General features: G+C 41.2%; 1 protein-coding gene across 1 annotated transcript in view; it reads right to left on the reverse strand.

Annotated features, from left to right (window-relative positions):
* The window catches only part of TGFBR3 (transforming growth factor, beta receptor III), a 243,470-nt gene that overhangs the window by 226,315 nt on the left and 4,943 nt on the right, over positions 1-12,212 (reverse strand). The window contains exon 2 of the mRNA XM_011939966.1: positions 10,110-10,170. The gene's annotated coding sequence lies outside the window, so the exon portion shown is untranslated. The remainder of the gene's footprint in view (positions 1-10,109; positions 10,171-12,212) is intronic.

Raw genomic sequence — 12,212 nt, forward strand, 5'->3', positions numbered from 1 at the left:
GGCCTTGAGTGAATCCTCCCATCTTGACCTCCCAAAGTGCTAGGATTAAAGTGTGAGCCACCACACATGGCCAGTCTCCCAAAGTGCTGGGATTACAAGGTGTGAGTCACTAAGCCTGGTCTCTTTTTTTTTTAAGTTCACTTCAAGGCCAAGTACAGTGGCTCATGCCTGTAATCCCAGTACTTAGGAGGCTGAGGTGAATCACTTGAGCCCAGGAGTTCGAGACCAGCCTAGGCAATGTGGTGAAACCCAGTCTCTACAAAAATTAGGCAGGTGTGTTAGTATGTGCCTGTAGTCCCAGCTACTTGGGAGGCTGAGGTGGGAGGATCACTTCAGCCCAGTAGGTCGAAGCTGCAATGAGCCGTGATCATGCCACTGTACTCCAGCCTGGGCAACAGAACCGAGATCTGTCTCAAAGGGGAAAAAAAAAAAAAAAAAAAAAAAACCTCGATTCTTTAAAACTTTCAAAATATAAAAATGAAAGTTTGTTTAGAAGAACTACTACCCCACCACCACCACATAAAAATAGATTCCTTTCACTAATTTAAAGTTTGTCTAATACAGCCAACAGCTTGAAGGCAATTGCACAACTACTCTTAAGAATGTGTGACAGAACATGAACCAAATGTTCCAAAATTGTTGTGACAGGATGCTGATCTACAAACTACAGCATCTGCCCTTATTTTCTGCTCTGTTAACCTATTATCATAGACAGATTTACTACTTTATTTTTCAAATTCGCTCATAAAGACCCAGTTCATACTCGTTGGTGTTTTATTTCATCATAACCTAACCTAAGGCCATAATTTAAAGCCACATTTTCTGTATCTATCTACAAGATTAGAATTTGGTTTTCCTTGATAAAATTGCAGCTGGCAAATTTCAATTAATGAGAAAAAAATACAATCAGATGAACCTGTATGCAGAGCAGAGTCCAAAGCAGGCACTGGCTTCAGACCTGGGGAATTCCACAGAGATTTTGGACATAAAAATCCAAAGCTAATTTTCTCACAGTAACCACAAGTTCCTGCAAACTCACCATTTCCTGAGACTGTGCAGGAGCCTCCAATGGAGGTTTCCACAATACACCTTCAATTTCCCCCTCAGCAGGGATTCTGACGAAGCAGGAAACCTCATACCATTTCAAAGTGACAGCAAAACCCCGGAGATCCCTGTGGTCTTAGCTCCATAGGGGATGTGGCAGGACCTTGCTCTCCCAGCAGCAAGGCTGGGATTCCAGAAGGAAAACTCCATCCTCAGCCCCACCTCCACAACACTCTACAGAGAACTAGCCCCACCTCTTTTGTTTATCTGTTTTCTGTTTACTGGGTTTTGATCTAGAGAAGAGAAAAAAAGAATCATGAATTATGTAACGTTATTTTGTGCTCAGGGGGACAAAAAAAGACAAGGCATACCCGGGACATATATTAATGTCTGTAAATGTTTTGAATCTCAGCCCAAAACTAAAGTGTGCCAGAAACATAACTTTCTTATTTTCTAAAACTGAACTGAAGTTGCATTGTGAGTCCCTTAATCAACTGAGGGTCTCCCTGAACCCTCTCTGTTCAGGGTTATATCTTGAGCATTGAACAGAAATGAGTGAGGGCACCACCTCATCCTTGGATCATCATCTTATCTGTGCTTGACTGTTTCGTAATGAACATGTATCATTTTTACTAAGAGCCATGAGATGGTTATTCCGGTGATTTCAGAGTTTACTTGAAAGTAATACCAGTTTAGAGCTGAAAGAACTATATATGTGTATTACTATTCATTTTGAGTTGCATCTGTGTGGTATTTCATGCAAAAAGTTCACAATACTTGCAAATACTAACCAAGGTAGCTTCAGGAAAATGCTGTATTCCTAAAGCCAATTGATCAATCATTTCCTTCCTAGTGCCCCTTGATATTCAGTTAACACACTAAAGAAAACAACCTCATTGACTTCATTACAACAAGTAGAAGAAATGCTGAAAGTCTAGCTCTAAAAATATCTAAATTTTAAAATTATTTTTGTTATTATTGGCTTTCTGTTGTTATTATCCTTTATTGAGCACTTACTCTGTGGAAGGCCATGTTGTAAGTTTGGCTTTATAAAATGTATTTTCTAACATATTTTGAAAATGGACATATCCACATATTTGTCATAAAATTACCTGCTGTAACATTTCTTGAGTTTCTTTTAACATGTTGTCTAAGGAGAAGGAAGAGTTTCTTAACTTGTAACTTTTTTTTTTGAGACAGAGTCTTGCTCTGTCGCCAGGCTACAGTGTAGTGGTGTGATCTTGGCTCACTGCAACCTCCACCTCCCGGGTTTAAGCAATTCTTGTGCCTCAGCTCTGAAGTAGCTGGGATTACAGCACACACCACCATGCCCAGTTAATTGTTGTATTTTCTGTAGAGCAGGGTTTCACCATGTTGTCCAGGCTGGTCTTGAACTCCTGACTTCAAGTGATCTACCCATCTCAGCCTCAAAGTGCTGGGATTACAGGTGTGAGCCACTGTGCCCAGCCCAACTTGTAATGCATTCTTTAAGATTCAGGAATGGGTTAAACAGAAATATGTTTTTATTTTGTATTTTAGTGATAATCTTAAAAAGCAATCTTTTATCCTGTGTGTTGTTTTTTTTTTTTTTCTGACGAGGATAATTAAGAACCAAAAGACTTTCTCATAATAAAAGACATTATTTGCTTATAGTCCATGTTTTTCAAAGTAGGAAATGTTTTCCCAAAGGTTTCTAAGAATGTTTCTCTTCAAAAAGGGTTCAGTCAGTTGGAGGATTTAAAATTTTATTTTTGGTTTGCAATTCATTGTTAACATTTGAGAAAAATGATATAAAATTTTTAATTAAAACTTCCTTTGTCCAGGCGCAGTGCCTCACGCCTGTAATCCCAGCACTTTGGGAGGCTGAAGTGGGTGGATCACCTGCAGTCAGGAGTTCGAAATCAGCCTGGCCAACATGGTGAAGCCCTGTCTCTACTAAAAATACAAAAATTAGCTGGAATGGTGGCATGCCTGTAGTCCCAGCTACTCAGGAGGCTGAGGCAGGAGAATGGTTGAACCCAGGAGGCAGAGGTTGCAGTCAGCCAAGATTACACCACTGCACTCCGGCCTAGGTGGCAGAGCGAGACTGTCTCCAAAAAAAAAAAAAAAAAAAAACTTTCTTTAAAATTTCCTGTTTACTCATATAATTTGTGCTACTTTCTGGAAGATGTTAGTTTCTTCCATGTTGTAAAAACTAATATTCACTGAAATGTGCTAAGCCATATTAAGAGGTGAAAGTACACATAAGGGCTGGGCATGGTCGCTCATGCCTATAATCCCAGCACTTTGGGAGGCTGAGGTAGGTGGATCACTTGAGGTCAGGAGTTTGAGACCAGCCTGGCCAACATGGTGAAACCCCATTTCTAAAAAAATAGCCAGGGCCAGGCACAGTGGCTCACGCCTGTAATCCCAGCACTTTGGGAGGCCAAGGCAGGCAGATCACTCGAGCCCAGGAGTTCGAGACCACCCTGGCCAACATGGTGAAACCCCATTTCTAAAAAAAATACAAAAAAAATTAGCTGGGCATGGTGTCGGGCATCTGTAATCCCAGCTACTCAGGAGGCTGAGGCAGAAGAATTTCTTGAACCTAGGAGGCAGAGATTGCAGTGAGCTGAGATCCTGCAACTACACTCCAGCCTGGGTGCAGGGCAAAACTGTGTCTCCAAAAAAAAGTGCATATGAGGGTAACAGGATTATAATTAAAAAGATATCTAAAGAACAGGAAGGCATTATTTGTTAAATAGTCTCATCTATTGAATGAGACTATAAATGCTAGAGGAATTGAGATGTGCCTGGGCTTGAAAGGATCAGAGCAAGGTAAGAAGTGCTTAGGATTCAGGGGATGCAGAGAATGAAAAGAATATTGTGAACAACCTTCAAGGGATGTTGTGTCTCTACAGCAGGAGTGCCTGAGAGACTAGTCCTAAGAAGGAAGCTAGAATAGAATGAATTCTTCACCTCCCCCTATGAGATAACAAGGCCATCACAATCCTGTTTACGTCAGTCTCCGTAAGAAATTCAAGCCTTCCAGCGGGGCACAATGACTCACACCTGTAATCCCAGCACTTTGGGAGGCCGAGGCGGGTGGATCACAAGGTCAGGAGTTTGACACCAGCCTGGCCAACATGGCGAAATCCCATCTCTACTAAAAAGACAAAAATTAGCTGGGTGTGGTGGCACACGCCTGTAGTCCCAGCTACTCAGAAGGCTGAGGCAGGAGAATCACTTGAACCTGGGAGGCAGAGGTTGCAGTGAGCCGAGACCACACCATTGCGCTCCAACCTAGGCAAAAGGGCAAGACTTGGTCTCAAAAAAATAAATAAAATAAAATAGAAATCCAAGCCTTCCAAGTCATATTAGTCACCTGGATTCTCATCACCATATGCCACTGATCATCACCTAACTTGATTCGATCTTCCCTCCTCAACCTTCCAAATCCTTCCAGTTTGCCTCTGGAATTTATGGCAAAACAGCAGTAAAATATCTTGTATCTTCCACCTTTGGAAAACCCTGACCTCTCAGTGCCTCTACCTTGTCACCTCCTAGTACCACAACCATGTCCAGATCATATTCATCAGTAATAACTGTTCCACCTCCACAATCTCCATTACGAGCATTTCTCTCTCACTACCAATCTTGATCTTTCCAACTCATTGCCTCTAATATCTTGGTTCCAAGAGTAATTTGACCCACTAGGATCTCCAATTCATTGACCTCACCACTTTTTCACCATCTACACTTTAAATTGATGACCATAATCCTCAAAGGGCCGTCAGTGCTACTCAGCAATCCTGCTAAAATTTCCTTATTAGCTCACTCTGCCGCTCTACAAGAGGTTGATTTTATTTCTTCTCTTCTCAAGTCTTCAATACCGTCTTCTCCCTCTTTGAACTCCGCAGATGACCTTGTTGCTTATTTTACTGAGAACATCAGAGCCCTCAGAAGAAAGTATCTTTCTCTTCCCACCACATCTGCTGATTTATCTATGCCTCTTCTCTGATCTGCTTTCTTGTTACTCTGGATGAACTGGCCTTGCTTCTTCCATGTGTGCCCTGGAGTCATTCCTTCAATGATTCAAGGACTTTCCTCCTGTAGTAATTCCCTCTTGCAATTGCAGTCTCAGATTTCTCTCTTTCCTGGATCATTCTCATCAACTTACAAACATACTAAAATATTTCTTGTCTTTAAAAATCTTACTTGACCCCATCTACCTACCTAACCCCTATTCCTCTACTCCCCTTGCAGTAAAACTCCTCAAAAGAGATGTCTTCCTTTGTCACCCATGCTCCTTCACCCGCAGCTCCTCCTCAATCAGATCCAATCAGATCACTTGTCAAGGTCACCTTGTGGCAAGACCAGTGACTGATACTCAGTTTTCATCTTACCTAACTGCTCTTAGTTTATGCAAGAGATTACTTCACCCTCTTTGAGACATTGCATTTGGCTGCAGGGATAAGATGCACTAATGGTTTCCCTCCCATTGCACTAGCTGTTCCTTGTAAGTCACCTCTGCTGGCTTTTCTTTCTGCTCCCGCGATCTAAATGTTGGCTTGTCCTAAGGCAGTGTCCTTGGTCCTCTTCTCTATTGAGACTCTCTCTCTCTCTCTTTTTTTTTTTTTTTTTTCTGAGATGGAGTCTCGTTCTGTCACCCAGGCTGGAGTGCAGTGGCGCAATCTCGGCTCACTGCAACCTCCGCCTCCTGGGTTCAAGAGATTCTCCTGCCTCAGCCTCCCCAGTAGCTGGGACTACAGGCGCATACCACCACACCTGGCTAATTTTTTGTTTTTTAAGTAGAGATGGGGTTTCACCGTGTTAGCCAGGATGGTCTCGATCTCCTGACCTTGTGATCCGCTCACCTTAGCCTCCCAAAGTGCTGGGATTACAGGTGTGAGCCACCATGCCCAGCTGAGACACTCTCTCTCAAGGTGTTATTATCCAGACTGATCTAGCTTGAATCTGCATCCTCATCCAAATCTCGTGTTCAATTGTAATCCCCAGTATTGGAAGTGGAGCCTAGTGGGAGGTGATTGGATCATGAGCGCAAATTTCTCATGAATGGTTTAGTATCATACCCTTGGTATTGTCCTCGAGATAGTGAGTTCTTACGAGATCTGATCATCTAAAAGTGTGCAGCATCTCTCCCCTCGCTCTCGTGCTCCTGCTTCCACCATGTGAAACACCTGCTTCTCCTTTACCTTCTGCCATGATTGGCAGCTTCCTGAGGCCTCCCTGAGAAGTAGATGCCGGCTTTATGCTTCCTATACAGCCTACAGAACCGTGAGCCAATTAAACTTCTTTTCTTATAAATTATCCAGTCTCAGATATTTCTTTTTTTTTTTTAAGAGAGATGGAGTCTCACTACATTGACCAGGCTAGTCTCAAACTCCTGGCCTTGAGTGAATCCTCCCATCTTGACCTCCCAAAGTGCTAGGATTAAAGTGTGAGCCACCACACATGGCCAGTCTCCCAAAGTGCTGGGATTAAAGCATGAACCACCACACCTGGCCAGTCCAGAATGGACTAATACAAGACCCATTTCTTTAAATGGATTACACATTGATGATTCGCAAAATTTTATCTCTAACCTTGAACTTCAAAGTCATGTATTTGTGACTTCTCAATATCGCCACCTGATTTTTCAACTGGAAAATTAAATGTAACAATGAAAAAAACTCCTGATTCTTGCACACCCATTCTCTGTCTTCATCTCCGTAAATAGCCCTACTGTTCACCCAGTGGCTCTGGTCAAACACATATGAGTCATCATTGATTTATCTCTGTCTCTCTAACCCCACAACCAGTCTGCCAGTCAGTCCTGTTTACCCTCAAATGATCACTTCTCACTGTTTCCATTGCTGCTACAACCCTGGTCGAAATACCATCATCTCTAACCTAAACAATGTTGATAGTTCTGGTTTCCTTGCTTCCTGTCTTGCTTCCCACCCACTAACAAACACATACACACACACTCATTCAGTACCAGCTATGCACAGGTCTCATTAGTGAAGAAACCTGATCCCACCTTAAAGCAGGCTCCCTGTGTAAGCTCCATAGTACACTATAAGCACCATGAAGGCAGGGGCCATGGCTATCTTAATCAGCACTACATTCATAGCTCCTAGCAGAATGGTAGCATCTAACAGGTATTCAATAAACATTAAATTAAGGGATGGTTTCATTCTAGAGATGGGTACCCACAGTTAAGAGATTGAGGCAATTAGTGATGTTTTGCAACAACCGTAAAGAGAGATGCACCTCTAGGGCTCAACGAGAGACTGATGCAAAGGCTTTGAGTATTATGCAGCTCAGGACTTGGGAGTCATCAGAATACATCTGACCTGAGGGAACTGGGACCAATTAGTCCAGGCAGGGAGCAAGTATGTGGTGTAAACAGCATGAATGAATCTCCACCTGGAAGCCAAAGGTTCTGACATGAGGAAGGGGTTTCCATGGTCAGACCTGTTCACATAGAGTAGATAAATCAAACCCCCTAGGCTGGAGCAAATAAGCCTGCTGACTAAAGCTAGCTGAAAGAGAAAGAGTCAGACACAGGAGTAGAAATAATGTATAATGCTTTACCATATTGCTCTTATTTTGGTCTTATATTAGTATACTGCTGGAGTTTTTTTTAATGATGTCCATACTGCTATTATCATTGCTGGAACATGCTGGCTATCTCCTTCTAGAGAAGGAAAAGGAAACGAGTCTTAAAGGGTCTTTGACTACTCTCCAAGTGAGAGAAAGGAAGGAAGCCCTCATTAATGTACACATCCCCTCCTTCTTACTCACTTTTTCTTTTCTTTTTTTCTTTTTTAGGAAGTGAAGTGTATATATCTTTTTTATTTTTTTTTTAATTAAAAAAGATAGACTAAGGTTCCCTAACTAGTTCTCCAGACATTCAACTTTTCTTAAATACCTCCAAGTTCAACTCAGCTGGAATTCTGAGTGCTGCTGAGTACACTTACATACTTGCCTCGTTGTTTTTCTCTTTCCTATATGTTTTACTAACTGGCATTTCAGCTTATGAGACTCTCTTTCAGAGGAGGTTATTTCAATAGCACTCTGCAGCTCCGCTGCCTTTTTGCAGGTATTGTACTGTCAAGTATAGCCTGCGGGGGTATCAGGAAGCGCTTGGGTATTTATGTGGCAGAGGTGCAACATTGACATATTTTGGGGGATGCCAACTTGATGTGGGGAAGTGGAATATTCGTTGGAAAGGGTAATAGGTCTGAAAAGCATATTTGGTAAAAGGTTTTGTTATCTTTGGGAAATCTCATGTACAAACACTAGAAAAGTATTATGTCCCAAGGGCTTTGTGTGGCACAGTTCTGGTGACAGCATATTTTCCTTGTATATATTGGTTCATTAAGCTCAAACCAACCTCATAATTACATGATTGTGACAAGATTAACTGAATGGATAATCCAAATGGCCGAAAGGTCAAATGAGGGTCCCTCTGTCTAATAATAATTTTATTCTTCTGTTATTTTTAGGCTGGCTTAGAATGTGTATTGCAGGCTTGCAGAGGATTGCTTACGTTTTGTTCCAAGACTCATTTATTACTACTGTGTGGGCCGAAATGTGCACAAGTTACCAAATCCAGGCACAAAGTAGAAGGTTAATCTTCACAGGAAAGAACAAATCTTATTTATAAGAAATCTTCAAAAGACAGAAAAATGCAAAAAATATAACACACACCCATGAGTCAACATCCAGAACTGATCATTGTTAACATTTTGACAAATTTTTTGTCTTTCCTATAAGAAATAAAATATTACAGCCGGGCATCATGGCTCATGCTTGTAATCCTAGGACTTTGGGAGCCCGAGGCAGGAAGATTGCTTGAGCCCAGGAATTCAAGACCAGCCTGGGCAATATAGCAAGAACTCAGTCTCTATTAAAAAATGTTTTCGATTAAAAAAAGAAAACATTACATTAGTCACTCTTAGAAGGTACAGAAAAAAAAATTACAAATACAATTGAAGCCCCCTTGCATTCCCCTCAATCCCAGTCCAAATCAATTACCCTCCCAGTCTCTTCAGAGGTAACAACTTTCAGGAATGTAGAGTGTATCCTTCCAGTGTGTTTTCTTCCACATATGTGTGTGTCTGTGTGTGTGCATTTAAAAAGAGAGAACATGAAGATGCTATTAGTATGAATGTATGTGTCCATTTAAAAATGTTCCATCTTCCAGTGCCCACAGACGAGAAAAACAAAATAAATAAATAAAAATGTTACATAAGCAGTATATAATCTATAACTTGCTTTTCATTCAACAGTATGATCTTTTTTTTTTTTTTTTTTTTTTCAGGCTGGAGGGCAGTGGCATGATCTCGGATCACTGCAAGCTCCGCCTCCTGGGTTCACGCCATTCTCCTGCCTTAGCCTCCCAAGTAGCTGGGACTACAGGCACCCGCCACCATGCCCAGCTAATTTTTTGTATTTTTAGTAGAGACGGGGTTTCACCATGTTACCCAGGATGGTCTCGAATTCCTGACTTCGTGATCCTTGGCCTCCCAAAGTGCTGGGATTACAGGCGTGAGCCACTGTGCCCAGCCAAGAGTAAATTTCAAATGTTCTTACCCCCAAAGTAAGTATGTGAAGTGACACATACATTAATTAGCTTGATTTAATTATTCCACAATGTATACATCTATCAAAATGTCAGCTGGGTGCCATGGTTTATGCCTATAACCCCTGCACTTTGGAAAGCTTAGGCAGGAAGATCACTTGAGCCCAGGAGTTCGGCAACACAGTGAGATCCTGTCTACAAAAAATTTAAAAATTAGCCGAGTGTGGTAGCATGCACTGGTAGTCCCACCTACTCAGGAGGTTGAGGTGGGAGAATCACCTGAGCCCAGGAGGTTGAGGCTGCAGTGATCTGTTATTGCACCACTGCACTCCAGCCTGGGCAACAGAGTAAGGGAGTCACAAAAAAACCTTTCTACTAATCACATTATCCCATGTAAGCACTTAGATAGATGGCTCATTCCACTTTTCAGGCTCAAAATAAAATACTTCTAATGCTGACATCTTGACTTAGGTGACTTTTCCCAGGTACTCACCACCAAAGATCTACATACAAGGATTCTCTGCCGTCCCTCTGATGTTGTGTCCTTGCTTTGACTACAAATAAAACAAAGAACATTAATTGAGTATAGTCGCAGCAACCTTGAGTTTTCGGCTGAAAATTAACATGTACACAAGAACTCTTGAAATATCAAGAAACTGCTTTGGTTGGGCACAGTGGGCACTTGTAGTCCCAGCTACTCAGGAGGCTGAGGCAGGAGAACCACTTTAGCCCAGGAGTTGAAGACTATATATTTAGTGCTATGATGCTACCTGTGAATAACCACTGCACTCCAGCCTGGGCAACATAGTGAGACCTGTCTCTAAAAACTAAACAAAACAAAAAGAAACTTCTTTGACTTTTCTTGCACAGTTGACTTGAATTTTGTGCATAGATATTTGGAGTAGCTAAAAAAAGATTCTGAAATATACTCCTAGATATCCCTTTCCATTCATATTAAACTTACTTATTTTACATCATTTTATTTTATTTTGAGATGGAGTCTCACTCTGTTGCCCGGGTTGGAGTGCAGTGGTGCAATCTCAGCTCATGGCAACCTCCACCTCCCAGGTTTAGAGATTCTCCCACCTCAGCCTCCCGAGTACCTGGGACTACAGGTGTGCGCCACCCATCTGGCTAATTTTTGTATTTTTAGTCCAGACAGGGTTTCACTGTGTTGGCCAGGCTAGTCTCAAACTCCAGACCTCAGGTGATCTGCTCCCCTCGGCCTCCCAAAGTGCTGGGATTACAGGTGTGAATCACCACGCCCAGCCAAACTTAATTATTTAAATCTAAGTTGTTAGCTGTTAGATGAACCGTTTGTAAACTAACAAACTCACCATTCTAACAACAGTAACATTTAAAATCACTATTAATGAAAATTCTAAATATGCAAACTGTAATTTCCCAATGAAATAGCTAGTTTTTTCTTACAAAACAAAATAGAAAAGTATCACATACAAGAAACTCCACATCTTGACCATTTCTACCTTGCAATATATATTCTTGACTCACTCTTTTCTGTTAGTGCCAAAGGCAACAGTGACACTCTTGCATAATCCAAAAGGTGGTCCAACATTAATGCTCTCTGGAAAATAGTTGGGATGAGAGCAAAGCTGAATCATCATATCACGTTACAGTGTCTCAAAGTATCAAATAGTAAAACTGCGATTGCCGCACTCTCTGGATATTTCCCCAGTGGTGCCTATCTTGAAAAAGCAAATTCAGGAAACATGAAAGAAAGTTATTGGGTTTGGTTTGGTTTTATTTGAGATAGGGTCTTGTCATGTTGCTCAGGCTGGCCTCAAACTTCTGGGCTCAGATGATCCTTCTGCCTCAGCCTCTGGAATAGCTGGGACTACAGGCATGCACCACTGAATGTGGCTTCTCATATGGTAATTCTATTTTAAATTTTTTAAGAGCTCTGTATGCCATTTTCCATGGCAGCTGCACCGTTTTACCTTCCCACTAACACTTTACAAGAGTTCCAGTGTGCCTCCATATCCTCATCCTCACCAACACTTGTTATTTTCTGTGGGTTTTGTTTGTTTTAAAAATAATCATATATACTTTTTATTAGGTGTATTTTTATTGGGTCTCATTCTCTGAAAAATATATAACAACTCTTCATCAATCCAAATATTTGGTTAGTTGGAACACATAACAAATAATATCCAAAGAAAAGTAAGTAGCTTCTCCAGCATGGAAGAAAAGGTCAGAACTAATATCTGAAAATATGCAATTAATGGAAACTACATCCAAAGATTATAGTGAAACAAGGCAATCTATATGCAATAAGCTGATTATTTATGGGATTAAGCTGACAAGGATTTATATCTGCTTTTATTCAGCTTTTTGTTTAAATAATAGCATTGTACATTCTTATAAATGTTATTGTATACTATTATATATTATAACATGTTTAAAGACATTGAACTAACTTTTTCAACTGTTCTTGAAATTTTATGGAAATAAACATTAGAATAAATGTTGTGAGCCAGGCTCATGCCTGTAATCCCAGCACTTTGGGAGACAGGTGGGAGGATAGCTTGAGGCCTGGGTTAGAGACCAGCCTGGGCAACATGGCAAGACCTGGTGG

Source organism: Colobus angolensis, unplaced genomic scaffold, assembly GCF_000951035.1.
Source record: "Colobus angolensis palliatus isolate OR3802 unplaced genomic scaffold, Cang.pa_1.0 Scaffold186, whole genome shotgun sequence".
Classification (NCBI taxonomy): domain Eukaryota; kingdom Metazoa; phylum Chordata; class Mammalia; order Primates; family Cercopithecidae; genus Colobus; species Colobus angolensis.